Below are 23,262 nucleotides of genomic sequence, written 5' to 3' on the forward strand. Positions count from 1 at the left end.
GCTTAGAAAAAAGTAGAAGCAAATATTACCGGAGACACCATGAGTTTGTTTAGTGCAGGGAGGATACTAAAATGAATGATTCACAACTGTAAAAGTGTGAAGGTTTTATAAAAATGATGCTTGCCTTCTTATTACTCTGCTCCTGCCTTGTTAGTAGGGAGTTCACAGAGAAAATGAAATGCACCTGGGAAAGACCTGAATTACTTCGAGAGCTTCTGCTGCTGTTTTTTTATAACGTTGAGTGTATAACTATTTCTTTGTGAAATGGAAAATCCACTGGTTTTAATTTCAATCGTTCAGTATATACATATACACGCACACATACAGATGAGACAAAACATTATGACCACCCTCACATGACGTGAATAACATTGAGTTAAAAATCTTGTACAAATGGGGAACTATACGGAACAGAATTGGAACTGAATTTGAATTTCAGGGAGATTATAATTCCAACTCTAGTTCCATTTCCTTATTTTGATAGGAATTGATTAATGCATTCCAGAATGGCCCCAACCCTGATGTCAAGGTTTGGAATATATTAGATGGAGAGCCAACATTCTTGTAGTCAAGGTGTTGAATGCTGAAGATATGAGCAGGAGGAAATACCTTACTGACAACTGGGTCAGTGCATCTCCAAAACTTCAAGGCTTGTTGGGTGCTTATGGTCGACCATGGTGAGTACCCACTGAGAGCAGGCCAAGGAGGGAAAACCACAATCTGCCGACAGGGTGCTGGGTGGCCTATCTATATATACTATAGTATATATTGCCCTACATATTAATAAATCAGTTGAAATTTATTTATGCATTTTTACAAGCATGTTTGTCACAAAACACTTTTTATTGATTGAGAGTTATTTCCCTACGGCGATAAAAACAAAACATTAAAAATAATCACGGCTAGCTCACAGCTTCCAATGTCCAAAGTAGTAAAATAACCTCACAAGTTAATCGTAGTCACAATATATTGGTCACAGATCTGCTACATTTATTAGAAATATGTTAAAAATCCATTATTAAATTTTACAAATTGCATTTTCCAGACCAAATAAAAAGTCACAGGAAGATGTTTTGATAGTGACAAGCTGGAGTCTCATTTATATTATAACAATAAGGGGCAACACGTTACCATTAACAAATCAAACATGTCCAGTGAAAATGTACAATTTGTAAGTGCTCTAGGGCAGTTAAAATTATATTCACATTGTAAAAAAAATTAAATCAGGCAGGAACGCAAATGAACACTTTAATGAAATAGAACATTTAATATTCATTTTGAAGTCATTTCAGGTAGTTAAAAATGTTCCCTCAAAGTTTGACTACACTTGACTACACTTTAAAGGGGGGGGGGGGGGGGGTTGGGATGATTCCAAGGGGCCCTGAATGAAATTGAATACAATTTGGAATATAATTGGATTGGTCTGGGTTGGGGGCCCAATATGACATGCTTTCATATTTTGCTCCAAAACTTTCCATTCAGTCAGTGGGCCTGATCTAAGCACCTGCTTCCAGCCTGTGGAAGATTGTCAGGCAGAAAATCCAACAAGTCAGTGGGGTGGGACAGTGCAGTGTCTGGCAGGATCTTGTGATAAAATCCATTTGATCAAACTACTTGTTTTGTGTTAGAAGACTGAGCCTTTTTCGTTGACTAGCAGAGTATGCATTGGTGTCAGCACTGATTTGACAGGGCCGACTAAAGCAAGCATATCCTTTCTCAGCCAAGTCATCTATAGGATGCAATCCTGCCACAATGGAGTACCATCCCCGAGTGACTATAGTGGCCAAAATCGTCAAAAAACACACTCCGTTACTAGCATGGTGCTCCAAGCTGAGGAATGAAAATGAAAACAGGAAACAAATGATATTTTGCAAGAACAAAAATGAACTCAAAATCATACGCATTTTTAACTGTTCCATGAGGATGTTAATTTGAAATCTCTATAACCAGATAATAGCATTATATTTTTTGTTCTATGTAGCTGACAACTTAATAAGAATGTGAATTAGCCCATTATATCTTGCTTCCAAACACCCAAATGTCTTTAGATGACATTGGGCCTGCTAATGCTTACAACAAACTCAAATTGTAGAGTGCCAACATCCTAACCCACACTCACAATGGACACTATGAGTATTCAGTAATGCTGTTTGGTCTGGCTGATGCTCCATCTGAATTTCAAACAAACCCTCAAAGGGCCTGAGATGGACCCTAAAAAGGTAAAAACCATCCAACACTGGCCCAGCACCACCTCACTCAAGAAGGTCCTATATTTTGGGGGTTTTGTATATTCTGTTCCCTTCCTGTCCTCATGATCACATTCCTTATAGAGCGGATAAAGTGGTTCTCGCAGGCTTAAGGAGCTGAAATGGCAGTTCAATTCTGACATTTCTCAGTCTATCTTAGTAGAAGATCATGCCTTAGAGATCAGCATTTGGGCAGTTTTGTCACAGCAAATAGGCAGACAATGGACACTATGAGTATTCAGTAATGCTGTTTGGTCTGGCTGATGCTCCCTCTGAATTTCAAACAAACCCTCAAAGGGCCTGAGATGGACCCTAAAACGGTAAAAACCATCCAACACTGGCCCAGCACCACCTTACTCAAGAAGGTCCCATATTTTGGGGGTTTTGTATATTCTGTTCCCTTCCTGCCCTCATGATCACATTCCTTATAGAGCGGATAAAGTGGTTCTCGCAGGCTTAAGGAGCTGAAATGGCAGTTCAATTCTGACATTTCTCAGTCTATCTTAGTAGAAGATCATACCTTAGAGATCAGCATTTGGGCAGTTTTGTCACAGCAAATAGGCACACAATGGACACTATGAGTATTCAATAATGCTGTTTGGTCTGGCTGATGCTCCATCTGAATTTCAAACAAACCCTCAAAGGGCCTGAGATGGACCCTAAAAAGGTAAAAACCATCCAACACTGGCCCAGCACCACCTTACTCAAGAAGGTCCCATATTTTGGGGGTTTTGTATATTCTGTTCCCTTCCTGCCCTCATGATCACATTCCTTATAGAGCGGATAAAGTGGTTCTCGGAGGCTTAAGGAGCTGAAATGGCAGTTCAATTCTGGCATTTCTCAGTGTCTATCTTAGTAGAAGATCATGCCTTGGAGATCAGCATTTGGGCAGTTTTGTCACAGCAAATAGGCACACCGCCCCCCCCCCCCCCCGCCATAATGCATCAGTGCTTTCTTTTCTAGCTGTCTTTCTCTAGCAAAGAGAAGACATGACACCAGAAACCAAATCTATTGCTTAAGAACCTGCAGTATTTACGAAGTGCTAAAACGTTCATTCCCCGCTAGGCCTGTGCAAGCTTATTCCTTACATGGCTCGCATTTCTCTTCTCCACGACCACTGGTTTTCCTCTTTCCAGACTCCACAGTTTCTCTAGGGTTGGCCCCCGTCTTTGGAATTCCCTTCCCTCTGTTATCCGTAACTCGACCCTCTCTCCCAGTCTTCAAAACCTTCCCATTCTCCCAGGTGTCTAGCTCCCTCTACTTTACTTTCTATACTTTGATCCCTCCATGCCCTCCCTGCTCATCTTGCTTCAACCATCTACATCTTATGGGAAAGTATGAATGATCAAGGCTCCCTGCCAGCCACTGGCCAGGTCTCTTCACCCATTTCCCATGCAATCCTGGCCAAATGCCTGGGGCCACAGTTTCAAATTTCTCCTCGAGATACAAACCCAATCCAGTAGTGAGGATATCTTAAGCATGTTTCTGACAAGCAATGAGTCTGGATAGACTGTCAATCACAGGCTGAGTAGTGCTGCTTTTCAATGCATTCTATGTTATCAACCATGTACCAAATGCCAAAATCCTACCACCAGCAACTTGGAAAACTGACTCCCAGACCTTAATGGCACCTCATAAGCCCTCTGACTCTAATGTCACATTCTGTGAATGAAGTAGAACTTATTTCTTGGGTTGGACATTGCATGAGAGAACACAAAACCAAAACAACAGCAGCTAGTGGCTATTTAAACAGACAGTTACTAGAGTTTGCAGCTCACCATCTGGTTCTCCATCCAGGATCAAGCTGTTTATTCTTATTCCCTGTTTATTCTTAGCTTGCCTGGTTTGTGGAACTTAGCCGGTATGGTTTATGTTACTGATTTATCTGGTTTTATTGGTTTCTATCCTTGTTTAGCCGATGCGGTGACTTTTACAGTATTAGCTATTTAAGAGAACTTGGTTACCTTGACCCAATGATATGACTTGGGAGCATACTGTCATTATGTACCATATTTGCACGTGGATCTGCACCCCAGGTGACATGCGGAATAATGGCGTCCTTTAAACAAATGCAGCTGGATACTGAGAACCTGGTCTAGTCAAAATCAACACAGTCAATGCATCATCTGCATGAACTGAGTTTGTGCCACTAGCCAGATGTTTCCAACTTGGAATACAGTACACCTGGCAGAGTATAAAGCACAGTAAAATACTACGTGGCAATGACAGTTACTGTCACCTCCAGAACACACACAGGAAGCCAGACCAGGTACCTACACTTATCATCAATTAACAAATCCTTTTTTATTACAGTGCAACAGATAGAGCTTTTCTGGCAAGATTTAGTAAAATTGACCAAATCATGTGCATCCTGAGACAAAAAAAAAATAAAAAATAAGAAAATAAAAATGCCATAGATAGAATGGACAGCTTAACCAGGGAGAGGTATAACAGCATCATTATTTTGATTGAAATCTGTATCCAGGTAGTAAAATAAACTGTTCATGTGTTAAATTAGAGAATGATAAATTGATAAATGTTTAGCTGATGCCAAAAAATATCCCCAGTTTAAACTATGGAGACCAAAGCCTCTTTTCATTGACACATGCAAACATTTGACACTGAACTTACTGCAGTAAAGCATTAAGTCTCCAGTATATGAGAAGCTGATGTTACCCCGTGCAGCTTTTCAAAACTAAGAATTAATTTCCATTAATCGGTGGACGTTGGCGTTTTTAGAAACACAGTGATCACCACAAACCAGAATCAATTAACTGTCTTTTGCAAGAAAATACTGGAATGGCTTTTGTTCCAAACCCAGTTATTAATCTATTTATATATTATATAACTGTCCCCAAGTCTGGGCCGGTATTTCTTATGGTATTTCAAGGACATTTTCAAAAAACATTAAAAACTGCATTTGCGGCTGGGGATTAAGACAGCATACAAAATACGGACTGCTTCAGTAGCACATTCTCATAAGTATCAGAAAATGTGTTTTCAATTAATTTAGTGTTGATGGATGTGCATCAAACACTGTGTACAGTAAACAGACTTGCACGCGCCCACCACCTACTGCCCTCACCACTTCAGGGCCAACGTTTAGTTAAATTAGCTGTAAAATTAACAAGGAGATTTCAAAGAACTTCCATAAAGAAGAAATGCACTGGCCAGAGAAACGAAAAACACAAACATTAGACAAATAAAGTGTGAAACAAAATAACCATAACAGAGTCATCCAGGAGAAGCCGCAAGACAGAAGTGCACAGGGCCCAAGCAGCACTGTGGTCTTATTATTGTTATGTCGAACATTATCATCTGAAAATAGCCTGAAAATATCATTTTTATGATGCATTTTAGAATCCAAAAAGCTCATTATGACATTTCTCATTACAAAATAGTACATTTCGGTTGGGACCATGGTAAACAACTTAATTCACATTTTGCCTCCCTGTAACTGCAGTGCAAATTATATAATTGCATTAGCATCATATAGTAAGAAGTAGCAGTAATTACTGAGGTTTTTGAAGGTAATTCACAGGTGACAAGTCAATGAGGAAGTAGCACAGGGCCACACACATACAACACTAAAATGGCACGATTCCCCCAACGCACATTCAAATAGCAAAGAGAAGATTTGTTCTACGATCTGTTGAATGCGATCAAGACGTTCTTTCCATGACAGTTTCACTGCTTTGCATCCCCAGCAATCCTATCAGCGCTTGTACACTACTGGGTGCCAAAGGGAATTTTGCCCAGTGAGTCGAAATTTGGGAATATTCTGAGGACAGAATAGAAGAAAGACCGAAAGTGAAGAGAATGCTTGCTTGTGGAGCAAAGCCAGCCCACCCCGAAGGGAGCAACGTCCTAATGGTTCAATTTCTTTTTAACCCTATAGTCTGTGGCATTTTAACTTCCTAACTGTGGAAAATACAATAAAGTTAGTGCTTATTAACATAGCACTCTTTTTCTGTTAGATAGTACCCAAGAGGACTGCACAATAACGGAAAAACTTCACAGTGTGATTTTTAAAAATGAAAAATATTACAATATTAATAAAGCAAAGAACTGAAAATGTACCCAAAATAAACTACAGCCAAACAAAACTAGTTATCTACCAGTAGAGTTCATCAAATAAGTTGGTTTTGTTGCCACGAGTTGTGTCAACAAATCACGTAACAGTAGTAGCTCAGTAGTATGTCTATGGAATCCAAAATATTTCCATACAGCGCGAGGGCCACGTCTTGTAGCAGATATTTCTTGTTCCCTTTTCTCCTCCTGATTACTTTTTGGTAAATTTCTTACAAACACACAACGCCGTCTGAATGAGTCCGACAGAAAGGGCAAAAATGATTGTGATTGCCTTACAAGTGCTTACAGATCATCTTCTGATGCCCTCTGTGACTATTCTTTGTTTTAGCCTCATTTCTATTCAATTTATTTATGCACCAGTTTTAAAATATAAAGCACTTTATCACTCCGTGTCTGTGAAAGCTGCTTTATAAATTAACTTTGCTTACTTACGTACTCAAGCAAAAGGAGTGACAGTAAACTTTACACTGATTTTTTATTTTTTTACGTATACCAGATAATCTTTTTAAAAAAATCACGTAACAATCATTAAAATTACAAAGTTTGCCAAGTTTAATTTCCTATGACAGAATATGTTTTAGCGAAATTTACTGATGTTCTCCATTTGGAGAATCAGTTGCATTTCATTGCATCGCTTTTGACAACAAAAAAAAACATATACTGCAATATAATGTCTGGATAAGATGAAAAATTATATATGGCCCCAGCCTAATCTCATTCTATCACAGTCCTTGCAATATGACAATTGCCCGTACATCACTTGCGATGATATTAATATCGCACATCGCCCAGCTCTAGTACTTATGTCATCCTGTTTCGTAGAGAAGTTACCATTACCCTATGGGAACATCAGAAGCCCAGGACTACCTTCTGTCAGTTAAACTGAGTCAGATCACCGGGAATAAATAACTGCTACATACAGCACACACATCAAATAACCAAACTATATGCTCCCAGCAGTTAAAATTAGTCTGGCTGGCCTAACAGTTTTTACATTTTTCATACTCAAATTCAATCTCCAAAAGCAGGTGAAGTTGCATGAAATAACATCATTCTGGCATTTTGTGTGCCACCTCCACCCCGACACCTGGAAAAAAGGTTCAATTACACTCATGGGAAGATCTAAAGAATGGGACATCACAGAAGTGCCGTTAATCTTAATCGCCGTAAGTGAGGACTCGCTTAAGGGCCCGCTGTTAAACTTTCAAGAAGCTACTTTTTCAAATCTCCAGCCAACACCCGAGAGGAGGGGTACCTGGGACTTCTGGAGTGCTTAAGAAACAGATTTGAGAAATAAGTGCCGCACAGAAGGGACTTGGGCATATCTTGAAAAATGCAGAGGATGTTTGTGATGAAAGAGGACACAACCAGCACTGTCAATCAAGCATGGCGAGGCACTGCGGCAGCCAGGAGGCTCAGCAGGATACTGCCTTGTAAACATATAATTTTTGTCATTGCAGGAACAAGCTGGACGGCTGTTGTTTTTTTTATTTTTTATTTTTTAATTATGTTCTGGCAGACATGTGACAGGTGGACCTATGCACCACTGCGCTCCTCTCTGTGTTTATCTGCTGGGGTCCACCGATCAAGGGCTCACTCATTAAACCCCAAGCAGCGGATGGCATGGACACACAGAAGAAGAGCAGAACTCAGGCGGCAACCCAAAGGTCAAAGTGCCAGTTCCACACGGAGCACAGAGTTCAGAACTGAATCTTAACTAAGAGGAATCAGATAAATGAGTACTTTTATGACCTTTGAATGGAAACATATTACTTATACAAGCAACACATTCTCAAATCTATATGTATTAAAACCTCTCATGACATAAATTCTGTATATGCGAAGATCTGCATCACACTGGTTAAGATCTGACTGTGTGTGAGCCCCCCTTGGATAACTCGGGGGTACCGATACCGGCATATTGCAGGATGGCCAGCCAAGTCCCTTGATCCCAAACACACCTCATTTACATTCCACACACCATAGTTCTACCCAGATAGATTTCTTGCGCTGCGTCTCTTATAACAAGTGAGGGAAGGTCAGGCTCCTCCAAAGAAATCCCCAGATAACATGCAGCACCACCATGTTTGACAAATTAAATGTAAAACCTTACATGCCACTCTGCATGCTTTAAATCATTCAGATTGTTATGGGCCAGCTGCCCTCACTGTAATCAAAGGGTTACACTCTCACCATTCCTGCTGAATTTATTTCTTAGTGCGCACGCACATATTCATGTTAAGGATATTAATGTCCCCGTAATAAGCAGACCAGGGTTTCTTTATAGGATTTTCTTTTTAATAAACCGTCAGTAGTTCAGGTCATATTAGATGCATGACTAAAGATGCCATGATGATGTCACTACAAATGCCAGAACAATAACAAAAACCCTTTAATTAAATCATATCCAAATCTATTTCCCTTATGAATCAAGTCAATTTTTATGCTAATTAAATATATCAGCAAATTTGAACATATGTGAAGATATCAGAATGTTCAAAATATTGTCTACACTCTCAGAAAAAATGTGCAAGAATGTGTACCCTTGTAATTGTACCTTTTGAGGTACAGAAATGGACATCGAGGAACATCCCAAAGGTACAAACAACATTAATGTACCATACATGATTCAGAAATGTTCCTCAGAGTCCATTTCTGTACCTTAGAAGGTACAGTCACCTACAGCGAAGGGTACAATTGGCAGACCCTTGAGGGTACAGCCCCAGTAACAAGGTACAAATTTTTACCTTTTTTTCTAAGAGTTTAGTCCTAAAAGGAACCTTTGAGTCATTTGAGCAGAATATGCTTGAATGTCAACCAGGTGCAAAGTATTGGCACTTTTACACCAGTCTGAAAACAGCAAGCAACACGAAAGGCTCCCGCTCTTAGTAAAACAATGTGAGCTTGACTCCTTATTTTATATCGAACTGTAGCTCCCAAACCATCAGCCTCTAATCTCAGTCTAATCTGCCTTTAGAACAACATTAATTATGTATATGTCAGGTCAGTGACCACATCTCGGTACACCCCCCCCCCCCCTCTCACCCCAGGGGCTTCAAACAAGCTTTCATTTTCTCCAACAGCTGCCTTGATAATTTCCTCAGTCTAGAGGCGGAAAGGCTGGGAGCTCTTAGCTTGGCCGAAAAGGCCGCTGTGCCAGCTGTAGATCCGGTAGCAGGGTATTAGCTCGCTTAATAGCTGCACTCACAGACGGCCCGGCGAGGCGAGGCAAGGCGAGGCGAGAACGGTGACGGTGCAGTACTACGGGGGCGGAATGGCGAGAGGACGACGCTTAGCGGAGAGGAGTAGCGGAGGCCATCGATCAACTCAACAGGAGGGGCCTTCCCCCCAAGCTTATCAGATCGTGGCAATTTGACACGGGGGGGTGAGGCTCACCTTCAGTATGTCCTACAGAAAATCCCCATTCGTCATTCCTCTGTGTGTCTCCCCAATGGCGCTGAAAAATGCATCTTACAGTACAAAATACAGTATTTCTCATCACACTGGGTTATCAAGAAGGCTGTCATGTAGTCGGCAGTCAGAGCTATGGCATTTCGGCGCAGAGGTTTGCAATGAGGGGTTCGCTGTCAGCGAGAGTATAGTGCAGGAGTAGCACATACAACAAGCCGAAGTCAAGGCACACGAAGCTTTTCAATAAGTGGCAGCTGGAAAAGGGAATACAGGTGACCTCACTGACATCTTCAGTGACTCCAGTGCCGGCTCTTCCTGCTGCAGTAACTCTAAGCCTAACCCTAACCTAGCCACAGGATGATCTAACAGAACATTTGCGCTCTCTTCTGTATACCCTCATCAGCCCCCAAATCCACACAAACACAGTGCAGAATGGATAAATAGAATAAAATGATGCAGTTAATACATTCAGTTACCATAACTGAAGAAAAAAGTGCAACCACAAATGGAACAAAACACAGTTCTGTCTGAATGCACAAACTAAACTGATGTGCTTTGTCAGCTATAAATGGGAGTGCAGCAGTGGAAGAGAATATTTTATAACCACAATGAATGCCATAAAAAAAAAGTATCTCAAACTGTTTCTCATTGTTACTTAATAACTTTTCCGAAGACAACAATAAACCTCACTTATAAAACCGAAGCCTACCAGTCGAAATGAACTGTCCCCTCCGTGATCTTGACAAACTCCAACACGTCTCACTTACAATCTGCTGCATATAACTAAGCCGCTTATCATACGGACCACTTTGCTGAGGACGCTTGTCATTTTCCTGTGATGCCAAAGGACAACCACAAAATCGGCATAGCTACCACCTGAGCTGGGCCAGTGTTTCACAAGGAAACTCATTAAGAGCGTGCAATTCAAAGCATTCACCAAATGTGGAGGCTGGAGGGCAGAAGCTCAGGACAGCAGACCTGCAGTACAACAGACCTGACCAGGGATGCATCTCATATTTACCAGCTGTCTTCCTTACTCTACCTAGTAGACGATATTAGGGTGGGTCAGCAGGGTGTCATTACCTGTGATGCTTGACTAGGCCCAGTCCCATGTAAATGTCCCTTGCTGGCTCACTGACAGTAGCACAGTATAGGTCCAGAAAAAAACATAAAATGCTAAAAGTGAAGACACTGTCTTATAGCTACACAGAAATGGAAAGCTTACTGAACTGAGAAATTCTTCATATGTCAAATGCAATGGAATGGAAAAACTAAATTTATTTTTGTTGAATAGCACTAACTATGTGAAGTTTAGTTTGAAAGCCCACTGACACCTACCTAATAGAGCAATGTCACTCCCATGTCAGGAAACTGAAGGTGCCATTTCAGCGGCCATTTTGGGGCTTAAACCAACATCATGACGGGACGTGGGGTCAGATGTTCTTCTCTGAGCTGGAAGGCAAAAGCGTGGGGATTAAATGTTTAAGTACATTTACAATATGTTCAGGGAGGTGACATGTGCAAAGAAAGCATGGAGAGATAAATGTCTTTTATACCAATATTAATTATGCCAAAATCTGTTATACCAAGTCCTTTCATCATCAGAGAGGTGGACGCAAGCTGAGGCATAAAGATAAAGCCAGTTTAAGCAATTACTCTGGGTCAGCAGGATTATCTAAACACATAATTAAAGGGACTCCTGAAAAAATACCTAACAGTCCCTTTGATATTATACAACGGTAGCATTCATTTAGTTGGGTTTTTCAGTACACAAAGTAGACAAATAAATTAACTTTAGCCAAGATAACAAAAATGCCGATCTTGAAAAGAGAACTCACACGGATTAGTTGCGCTTGATAATACACTACAAAGAAGATCATTTATAATGTTATTTCTTAATAAACCCTATGAGATCACCTTCAACACCTCAGATCTTCAACACATGTCAACCCACAAGAAGTGGTAACATGTGCTATTATCCAGACTGACATTGCACTCCTTCCTGTGAACTTGGGAAAAACTAGCCTGATTGACATAATCTGTAATTGGATCCGTAGCAATCAGGTACTGGTTGTTTCCTGTGCAATATTAACCATCAGCAGCATGCAGTGGCTTCATTTGCATGTAGGAATGAGGATACTTAAGGCCTGTAATCTATAAATGATCACAGTCACCTCTTTAAAATGCCAAGCAATCCTAAGGATCTACTAATATTTCTGATAACTGAAAATAAATTACAAATATGCTGCATAGCTTGAAAATATACAAACTTTCATTAACACCATCTTTGTCTTTGTATATCAAAAGGTTTAATTTTCATAATGTAATGAAAAATTGATTGTGATATTTATTATGATGGACTGAACATACAAAACCAATGCATGCTTATATACGCTTGCATTTTATTTATTTATCAACACATTTGAGGAAACAGGATCAGGCAGGATTGACTGGAAGTTAAGGGTCTTGCTCAAGGGCCCACTGGTGGAATTACTCTACCAACTTTGGGATTTGAACCAGCAGCCTTCTGATCAAAGGCACAGCATACTAACTCGCTGAGCTGCACACCTCCCAAGGTACACCCATGCCTTTATTTTGAAGAATCTCTGTTTGCTCGTATTTTTCACAACAATGAGACACAACTCCGTTCACACAGTGCCCTGCATTCAAATTCGATCAGCGCCCAGACTGGAAACCTACTGGGATTGTCCGGTAGATGGAAAACAGCCTCTAAAATCCATCAACCAAAACATGAAGTAATTATTTATGTTTTGTGAATCTTAAAGTTTAAACTTTACAAACAATATATTGTTATGGCCACCTGCCATTTCATAGTATTACAAACAAGTACAGCCCTGTTTTTCCTGTAAGCAACACTGCAGTGCCCCCGGTGGCCACTTCCATGTGTTGCATGTAAGTCCACTTTGGCTCTGCTAGTAATTGACAGGTGCCCTTATGGCCAGTCAAACCATCACTGTTGTTGTCAATAATTCAAGGCTGCCACTGAGAAACTCTGACTATTTTCAATTTACCTACAGTAAGACCACACTCTGAATTTACCACAACATTTGCTACTGCCCTAAATTAAACTCTCCATCTGTGACCAACAGAAAATGATTAAGCTTGCATCATACCTATAATCTAAGGAATGATAACCACTAACACTCAGAAAGAGATCTTTCATCTTTACATACCTTGCAGTTCATGTATCATAAATGATGCAGACTGTCATACATAAAGGACAATAGAAAGATAATCTAATTTAAATAACACCATTTTGAATTTAATAGAGTCAATGATAATGAAGATAATATTACATATTAAAAACTTCAGAGCCAATTCTCCAGCACACGACAAACTTGAAAATGTAATTCTTGAAAAGTAAAGACATTCCAGCTTCTCCTGCTCTGATGATGGCCAAGAATCAAGGACAAATATTTTACGGTCCATTAGCAAATTAGGATAACTGGCGAAAGACAGCGTTTCAGTGGGGTTAGGGAAAGTCTGTGTAAAATCATCAGCATGACCTGGACAGACAGCCGGAAGCTCACGACAGAATATCATAATTAAACTGCAAGCCTAAAGACAACCAAGGGCATATGCTGATGCCCCAAGTTGAAAATGGCTTCCAAATGATATTCTACTGGCCCATCCAAAAATATGATACGGTGGATTGGAATTACCAAATTGCCTACCGGTGTGTATGGTGTGTGAGTGTGCCCTGTGTTGGGTAGGTGCCCCATCCAGGGTTGTTCCCTGCCATGTGCCCTGTGATGGGTAGGTGCCCCATCCTGGGTTGTTCCCTGCCTTGTGCCCTGTGTTGGGTCGGTGCCCCATCCTGGGTTGTTCCCTGCCTTGTGCCCTGTGATGGGTAGGTGCCCCATCCTGGGTTGTTCCCTGCCTTGTGCCCTGTGTTGGGTAGGTGCCCCATCCAGGGTTGTTCCCTGCCTTGTGCCCTGTGATGGGTAGGTGCCCCATCCTGGGTTGTTCCCTGCCTTGTGCCCTGTGTTGGGTCGGTGCCCCATCCTGGGTTGTTCCCTGCCTTGTGCCCTGTGTTGGGTAGGTGCCCCATCCAGGGTTGTTCCCTGCCTTGTGCCCTGTGATGGGTTGGCACCCCATCCTGGGTTGTTCTCTGCCTTGCAATAAGACAAGCAGAAAATGTTTGGATGGATGGCCCATACCACAGGTGCAAAACAGAAGAGATTTATTATTAAGTGATGGGAAAGTGATTGTCATTAAAGTGACAGTTGTCTTAAAGGGGACAATTCACTTAAAATGTATATACTTCAAACCATGCAAACTCAAACATTAACAAAGTTGTTTCCAAGGAAAATGCACTGTATATTTAACCTCAGCAGTGTAAATACCTACGTGTTGCTCACTAGCATCACCAAAATCTGAAAATCACACAAGCAATTTCAAAAGTGTAATTTGATTGCAAGTACATCTTTGAACTAGGGCTTGAAGTACAAGCTTTGAACTAGGGCTGCCGCCTTTAGTCGACGTAGTCGATGACATCGACACTGAAAATCCGTCTACATCAATATTATAAATCGACGCATTGTTTTTTAAATTATTTTTTAAATACAATTACCTTTATGATTTCTAAAACGCTTCAGTCCACTATAACAAATGTTCTCCTTTTAATATCTCTACGTAATTATGGGGGTAGTTCAAATTATCATAAAAGAAAATGGTGGTTTTACACTGTGCAAAGTGAGATATACCGCGGTGGTACTGGCGCTATGGATGAGCACCAGAAGAGAAAACACACAGGCAAAAACACCATGTTCTCTAGTGATACTTATTAGATAACCAACAGTACGGAGAGTTTTTTATATCTTTTGTCCTTTTAGCTGCTAAATACGCTCATTATTAAAGCCAAAAATGCTCTGCTTGCTGCATTAGAATCTCCATTGAATAAGTGTTTGTGAAAATGTTTAGGCTAAAATCTGGGCTTATTCTACATTGATTGACGGTGCCAGTTTGTGTGTTCGGGCGTGTTGGACTTCTTGGGACCAGTGTCATTGTCGTAAACTAACACTGAAATTAAAACGGATACTAGATAAAAGAAAATAATTCTCAACTGAATTAAAAAGGAAAACCATATTTACAAAAAAAGAACAGTATCTAACCTTGGTTGCACTATAAAATACAGTTTATTTCATTCCTCTTGAAACTCAAATGACGAATTGTGGACAGAACATTCTTCAATTTGAAGAAAAAAAAAACTCAACGTAGATGATCAAACTAGTAACAACAGCTTGCTTTAACCATGCCTTGTAATAAAATGTATGCCTGCATCTTACTGAAACCCTTCTTACTGAATTCCCAGCCAAAGTTCCACTAAAACAGGAAGCTGTACAAAAAGTGATACTTACAAAGTGTATACATCAGCGTTGTGGTGTCATTTTGCTGAAGACAAATCTCCAAAAATTGCCACAGATTTGTCAGCTTGGGTTTCATAGAGGTATGCAGTTTTTCAGGCCAGCCTATAGCCACAACGCCCACAACAATTTATACTATGGCATGCCCAGCATAACGCTAAGAGTGTCTGTCTGTGGTACAACTATGCTGCTCAATGGTAATCCAGCCTTTGGGACTGTTTAAAAAAGCCATAAGGATTTGAGATTTTGTCAAAGCAAGCTTCAGGGTAGTTTTGTTAAAGGTCTGATTGTTCCTTGTTGGTGTGAATGGTACCTCTGTCCTCTCTGTGTTTATTTGAGATTTCCTCTGGGTACGTCAGTTCACCCACAGTTCAAAGGCTTGCAGCTCAGGTATACTGCTGGCTCTGTGCTGCTCTAACTGCGACGGGCTGGTTCCCCATCTAGGGTATAGCCTATCTCATGTCTTCTGACATCTGGGATAGGCTCCAGCCTCAATGAGGACCTGAAGTGGAGAAACAGTGCTGGAACATACACATGTAACGCGCAAACCATCCAATTCTCCCTTTTGCTCTTAGAACCTAAAATTACGCCGGCATTTCCTACACATGGTCCAAAAGCGGCCTCTCTGTTTCTTTGTAACAAAGAATTGCAAACGACCCAAAGAACACGCTGCAAAGAAACACTAAGACTCAGGGCCCCATGCTGAAGTCCAAAAGCTCAATTTTCGGAAATAGAGCGTGTGGCTCCCTTCTCCAACAAATCATCCACACTGAGGATCCTTTTCGCTCATCCCTGTAAAGATAACTACAAAGCAAAGGGCAGCGGACGAGCTTTGCTGTCCCAGTCCTATATACATGTCACCAGAATAACGACCGAACCATTGTTATGGTTGAAGATACTCAGACTATAAATAGTTCAAACATGTTCAATTTTAAAACCACGCTTCTAGAAAATATGCACAATAGAAAATATGCTACCAAATATGCTCAATTCAAATATCCCAAACAGAATATATAAATACATAACCTGAAATGAAATAGTCTCTGCTAACAATTTAAAATAGTGACAAAGTGTAGAATTTCCGTTACTATCATCTCATCTGAAACAACTACACATCTTTCAATCAAATCCACATGGTTCCAAAGAATCAAGGCAATAGGTAGACCGGTAATGATTTTCGGAGACTCTGAGTTCAAGGTATAGACTGTCTGAGACTGACAGTCTAATCAAGGAACTCAGCCAGGGACATTTAGTCTCAGCTGACAAAGAGGTCCTAGCAGCCGTTCTTCTTCCTCAGCACCAGGGAGGAGATTGGCCTACTACAGAGGGCCTATACTATTACTGCATCTCTAAATTCACGCCGCATGGGGTTCCTGCCTTTCTGAACCCAGTATGGCCAGCCTCGTTACCACTGCCTCATGATGGAAAGATAAATCCCACCTGTAACTGCTGTGATCTGCTTTACATAGAGAGGTACTGGATCACTAATTATGGTATCCATCAACAATAACAATTTCTGTCCTATCAGGCTATTGATAGTGGAAATGAAAATTGCAGTTTTTGCTCTTACATGTGCAGAAAAGATCTAAAGAATTACAAAATATTGACACTGCATGTGTGGTCACGGTGGCTCAGCATGACACCTCCAGGATTTGAGTTTCAAATACTGCTATGCTCTAAGCATGTCTTAAGTTTCATATGGTCTCCTTATGTTCGCTGGGTTTCCTCCAGGGACTCTAGTTTTTCTCCCGCCTTCCCAGGATTGACATCACATAGCCCGTGCGGTGTGAGGGTGTGCCTTATGACCCCTGACCTCCCATTCAGGCTGCTCTCCCACCCTGTATCAAAGGACTGGGTTCAGATCCCGTGACCCTGCATAAGATATGCAGGTGGAAGATGGACCAATTACAGTGTGCATGCAGTACATTGCCTGTTATTAGACAGCATTTTCGGTGACATTCTGTGTTTTCATAATGCACTTCTGACGTCTCCTGTTTTTTGTTGAGGACAGACACTTCAGCTACACAAAGCAAATCACTGGTTCAGAAGGGGTCAGACCACCACATGCCAAAGAGAGTCCTGTTGCATTTATGGAGACTCGTAGCTGGATGTCGGGGGGGGGGGGCACTTTAAGTCCCATTTCAGGTATCAGCTCCTGCATTTCAGGGCTCGGTACCTGCAGCGCGGAATCTGAGGACCATGGATACACGTAAATTAGCGCAGGTGCGACCTGTCCTGGAGATGTCACCCATGTATGATGGTATTGACAGTGGGCAACATTTTTTCAGGTGTCCTCTGAAGGACCCTCATGTAACCATCACCCACATGTCTGAACTCTCCATCAGAGGTCAGACAGAACAGTAACGTTCCATCATACTCATCAGAGCACAACTGTATGCACGAATAACTAAGGACTGATTAAAAAATGTTTACAAACTTTAATCAATACATTGCTATACACTAATTATGTATCGAGTTGGATTTTATTAATTGCTGGTGAATGACTTCTGTTTTGCTTTTATAATGAAATATTTGTTTACTCAGTTTAATTTTAACGACAGAAAAAAACCCATATTATTTATAATTAATTATTATTTTGTCAATAACATCTTGGGAAGTTGACCGAGCAATTTTCCAAGTTACTTCCATTTCCTTGTAAACAACAATATTTCTACAGAAGTACATTTTTAGAACATTCAAGGATAGAAGTATTGAGTTTGAAGCATATTGATTAAATCTACATTGTCAAATAGGCATAAAGAGGTTTTCCTCACTAACCACTTGCTTCTCTACACTTCAAAACATTATAAACAACAATAATAATCTGTCAAGATGAAACACTTGCACTAGACCAGACTAGGAACATTCTTATGACAATCTATATTTATTGTTCATGATAATTTCACTATAGCTAACATTGCTTCTGATTCTATCAAAAGTTTCTAGGTGCAAATAAAAAACTTTAGGCCGAATGCAGGGCCAGCTATCCGTCTACTGCCCACTGAGCGTGTTTTGGGGGCTTAAGGGCTTGGCTCAAAGGTCCAGCGGAGATGGGCTATTATGCTGAGCATCGGACTCAAACTGGTGACATTCTGATCACAGGCACGGAGGCCGGACCCACTGAGCCACACACTGCCTGCCCCTCCCCCCATCCAGAGGCTCATTTTTGTTTTGAACTCAACAAATTTTTGTCTCACTAGTACCACAAGAAATTTTAATTTATTAGATTCTCCGGGAAAAAAACGAGCAGAACTGAAAACCACTTATATTATCTTGCTTTGCCCACCTGACAGGTTCAGCACATCTGAAAATATGAACGTAAACATCCACATTACATCACTTCTATTACACCTGAGTACAAACACAAATCAGGCACCAGGAAGTGATGGATTAGCGGCGGTTGATAGTAGGCGTGTAAGTAATGATTATTTGCAAACAAAAAAATAGGCATGAATACAACTACAAAGGAAGATTTGAAGAAAGGAACAAAACACGTGCTTTCCACAAATGATGCTCACATTTGCCGTTTTCTATAATCTATAAGCAGCCCAAAATACCCTTCACAGAATTATTCCAAAAGGACTATAAATAATTAAATGGGTTAGAAAATTGTATATTTTCCCTATTATTTCCCCTAATTATACACCAGCGTCATGGTAACAGCAGCCTTATCTTCTTTATATTACAACGCAATTTGATGAAAATGGTATGGCATTTTGCATAATAGGTGCAGTATATACATTCACTCATCATCCAACGGCTTATACAGTACAGGGTCACAGGGCAGAATATATAAAGCGATCTGTAAAGACTCACTGAAGTATATATTTTTAGCATTTTAAACATATCAATGGTGATATGAGACATTTAGAAGATGCTATTCAGTCTAAATGTTACCTCCTGATAATATCACAATCTTGGGGAAACCATCTGTACCAAAAGGTAGAATTTGTGTTCCTGAAGCTCTTATCTCACATTTACAGGTTTGAATTAACCGTGTGCTAATGAGGAATTAATCTTGTTTCCTCAGTATTTGTGTTTGCCCATCACTAATGAGCATTACATATTAGACATCAATTCCGTTTGGCCTGTGCAACTGCAAACAGTTCCTCATGCCTATAACCCTTTTACCTTCATCCTCACGAGGAAAACGGGACTGATAATAAAAAAAAGTCCTTCAGCCAATAATGAAAATCTTTTAATTAAAAATGCATAGTTAATTTAGATATGGAAATGTGTGCATGCATCACATACCAACCTTCCCTGCAGGTATTGCATCATAAAGTATGTAACTCCATTTAAAAGGCACCTTGGGTCTGTGAATGAAATGTTTTTTAAAATGTATGAAAATCAAGCACCATCCGTGGATGTACATGCCATCCTGTTTGACTTAGTAATAACTTTGCGTTTCAGGAAAACGCTGCGTGGGTCACTATATATAAGGCTAGTCTGGTGTGACGCATGCTCTTCTCAGAATAGCACACACAATGCCTAGAAAAAGTATGTTTCTCTACCCCCCCCCCCCCCCCCCACCCCTGCCATCGGGTTTTCTGCACTTTTGCATTTTTTTGACAGCAAATTCCATCCGATTCTTTCACCCAAACTCCACATCTAATAAAAGGGGAACCTGAATCGATCACATTAAATGTCATTCATTGAGAATCCACCACCCCTAAGGCGCAACGACCAGCTACGTCACCGCTAGCAACCGAGCGATTTCTGTAGGTATTGATCAGGTCCTCGCAGTGTGATGGACGAGCTAAAGCCCGCTCCTCCGGGGCGTGAGCGCCCCAGCCGTGTGACATCTGCGGCCTTTCGAGCATAAACTGCTTGCCTCAGGTCGCATGACAAAATCTGGATGCAGCCTGGGAGACACCGTTTCCCATTTTCCCAAACCACTCTGCAGTAGAGCTGCTAGTCGGTTTTAGATCATCATATAGCTACACAAATGGGCTGTACTTATCTACAGGTCTTAAGCAGATATCCTGACATTCTCAAGCTGGATTCTCCAGCGCAGAGCAGAATTCTGTATATCACAACCTCCAAAAATTACCTGACAACATTCAATGTGCAATTCCTCCAAACTTCGCAAAATATATGCAATTTATTTAAAAAGAAAATAAAGCGATAAAGCATCAATCCAGTGATTAAGTGTACTTGGCTATAAGTGACTAATTACAGTACTTCTATACTAATTACTTCTATACTCACTGACCACTAATTACCACAACTGTTGTTACATTTGCGCTACTGTGCAGTTACAGTAAACTACTTCAAAACACTTTTTTAAAATCAAAACACGTTGTTCTATTTAAACTTGACTCAACTTGTATATGTAAAGAATGTATTTATTTATTTATCTTTAAACCTGTCACTTCGAAACCAATAAAGTTGTAAGCCGAAATTAAGTCATGTTTATCTGCTCATTATAATGCAGCTGGTACACACCATACTATTACTATTAACACAGAAGATGTTTGCCGTTTCAGCTTACTGAACAACATACTCACTGATGTTTTTCCAATCTTCTTCTCCCCCAACTGAGAAAGCCTCACCAGTCTGTCCCCTGATTGGTCACTGGGGTTGCTGCCCTCGTGAAAAACCATGTCTTACTTGTTCATGATTGGCACATTTGTGGACCAAGTGAGACTTTTTTACACATCTGTCAAAGTATGTGACAGTTAAGTACTTAGTTACATGACAGTAATGGAAAACAAACACTAACAGAAAGAGGGCAAAAGGTTATCGCCATCAGTCAGAGGTAATCCTATCAGATGGTTTGACTGGAACCATTTTTTCTCAGTTTTACATACAAACACAAACACGTTCAGAAGATTATTGATTTATCTGCTGACATCATTAATCACAAATGGTTGCTTTGTTTTCCTGGTGGGCGTTTCTCCAAACAGCATTTCTGTTCAGTTTTCTGCCACATTAAAACGTGGAAAGACAGCCAGGCACGAGGAAACATCAATATCAGCTTTATGAGTCATTAACTGAACGACTCAGGGACATCCTATAGCAAGCTAAACACTATTCCATTTCAGAGACTTAGCATTACTTGAAAAATGTCACAACACACAATTATACCGTAGAAACAAAGTCCAGCAGTGACAGCATCTGGACACAATGTGTGAACATGAACTTTTAATGGCATTAAAAATTATTCAAATTAAAAGCAGAATATAATTTAAAAGGGCTTTTTATCTACATTCACGAAATACTTTCTCAGACAGCACTGACGGATGTATACATCATTACCCACTTCTGTAGTCAAGGTACAAAAATGTTAATCATATAGTTATTATATTTTGTTAAATGGCAATGAAATGAATATAGCATCATTGGGTTAGGGGAAACCTGGAATCTGTCCCAGGCAGCACAGAGAATAAAGCAGGGCTGGGAGTCTAGTTCATGGCTGGACCACCATGCAAACTAACAGGAGACGTGGGTAAAACACCATCTGACTATTGACTGCGAATGCTTACGCAAATATGAAGTGAATGAAACTGAAGAAAGTTACAAATTTACTACAGAATAATTCTATTCATACCTGAAACAACATTTATAGCATAGTTATTGTATTGTAAGAATCTGCTGGTCATCAGGGACTATTTCAACCGGATTAGAAGAGGAAAGTATCATTTTGAGGAGGACCTACAGAATATTTATATTACATTCACTTATCTGATGCTTTTCTTATCCAAACCAAATGACAGTTGAAGAAAGGGCTATAATCTCTGTACAAACCTTGGGATTTGAACCCACAACCTTTGCATTGTTAGCACAATGCGCTAGATGTTGAGCTACAGGAGACAAAAAAAAGTCACCCTCCATTAATCCTATTAAATTCATTCACTAGACTAGATTAATGTTAGAACTTGTCCAGTTTATAGTACTAACTTTAAAGTAACCCTTTCACATTCACAAGAGTGAGGAGCATAAGATCCCTGCAAATGCGAAAATTTGTGAATAATACCTGCCACATTATGCCCCTGTATGTCCAAAGTTACTACTGTACGCACTCGGAGCACAATGTTTTGGATCCATTATTAAAGATGCAAAATGAACTGCATTGCAAAGTTTAAACGTTACTGCGAGAAAGGCGAGATTCCGCGGTCAGAGAGACAGATAACAGGAGAATGAGGCTGAAGGGGTATCGCGACAAATATGCGCGCCGTACCCAAGCCGAGAATTTTCATATTAAGATATAGTATGCACTTACACTAACAAATATTTTTGGGTAATATTTATATAGTGTATAATTTTACGTGATCTATATAATTTTCAGTGTTGTTTTTAGCTTATACGTCGTCTGCGGGTTTTTGCTATCTTTCAGCAAGTTCCAAAAATATTTCCACTCACGCCGCCACTCAGTGGGCGTGAGTCCGGCGACTTCCGCCCGCTGTGACGTCACGCGCATACCTTTTAAAGAGGGTGATAATCTGGAAGTGTTTTACGCTTCCAACAACAACTAGTAGGACAGGGATTTGCAATCTTTGTACAAACAAAGTTTAGAGAGGTGGAAGCAGTGTTTAGTGGAAAATCCCACTAAATAAAGTGCACGCAATTGTGCGAGACAACGCATATAATACGAAAAAAGCGACGGATGATTTTGGAGTCACTAGATTGGGCTGTTTCGCCGCACGAGGGGATGCTATCGCAGCAAAGTGTAAGTGATGCTGTTGCCAATGGGAGAAAAATTGTGGGGCATTTCAAGCATTCGGCACTGGCGTATTCTCTCTTGTAAGATATTCAAATTGAACTGCAAATGCCTAAAATATGCTTAAAACAAAATGTACAAATGAGGTCGTACAGTACGTTTTATATGTTTCTAGTAGCCCAATTAAAGATCTTTTGGCATACATTTTTTAAATTTTATTTACTAGTTAAAAAAAAACAATTTATATAAAGTAGAAATATTTATATTATATATGCATTTATTATATTAAAATATTAAAGTGAAAAGAGCTCCTGTATCGAAACCTGTATTGGTTTTCGATAGTTGTGTATCAGAATCGAATCGGAACTGAAAAAATGTGGATTTGCCCATCCCTAGATACTGTACCAAGTTACCATTAACTTGCCATTTCATTAAATGTCAATTTATTTTATGCTATTTATCA

General features: G+C 40.2%; 1 protein-coding gene across 7 annotated transcripts in view; it reads right to left on the reverse strand.

Annotated features, from left to right (window-relative positions):
* large2 (LARGE xylosyl- and glucuronyltransferase 2) overlaps nucleotides 1-23,262 on the reverse strand; it is a 78,937-nt gene that overhangs the window by 52,407 nt on the left and 3,268 nt on the right. For 3 of the 7 annotated variants that reach the window (XM_023827129.2, XM_023827118.2, XM_023827120.2), the window contains exon 2: nucleotides 11,088-11,201. The exons of 1 other annotated variant lie outside the window; for it this stretch is intronic. The gene's annotated coding sequence lies outside the window, so the exon portion shown is untranslated. Of the gene's footprint in view, nucleotides 1-9,734; nucleotides 9,809-10,832; nucleotides 10,884-11,087; nucleotides 11,202-23,262 lie in introns of those variants that run through there. 3 more of the 7 variants (XM_072698548.1, XM_023827121.2, XM_072698549.1) reach the window with 3 other exon arrangements.

This window comes from Paramormyrops kingsleyae, chromosome 13, assembly GCF_048594095.1.
Source record: "Paramormyrops kingsleyae isolate MSU_618 chromosome 13, PKINGS_0.4, whole genome shotgun sequence".
NCBI lineage: Eukaryota > Metazoa > Chordata > Actinopteri > Osteoglossiformes > Mormyridae > Paramormyrops > Paramormyrops kingsleyae.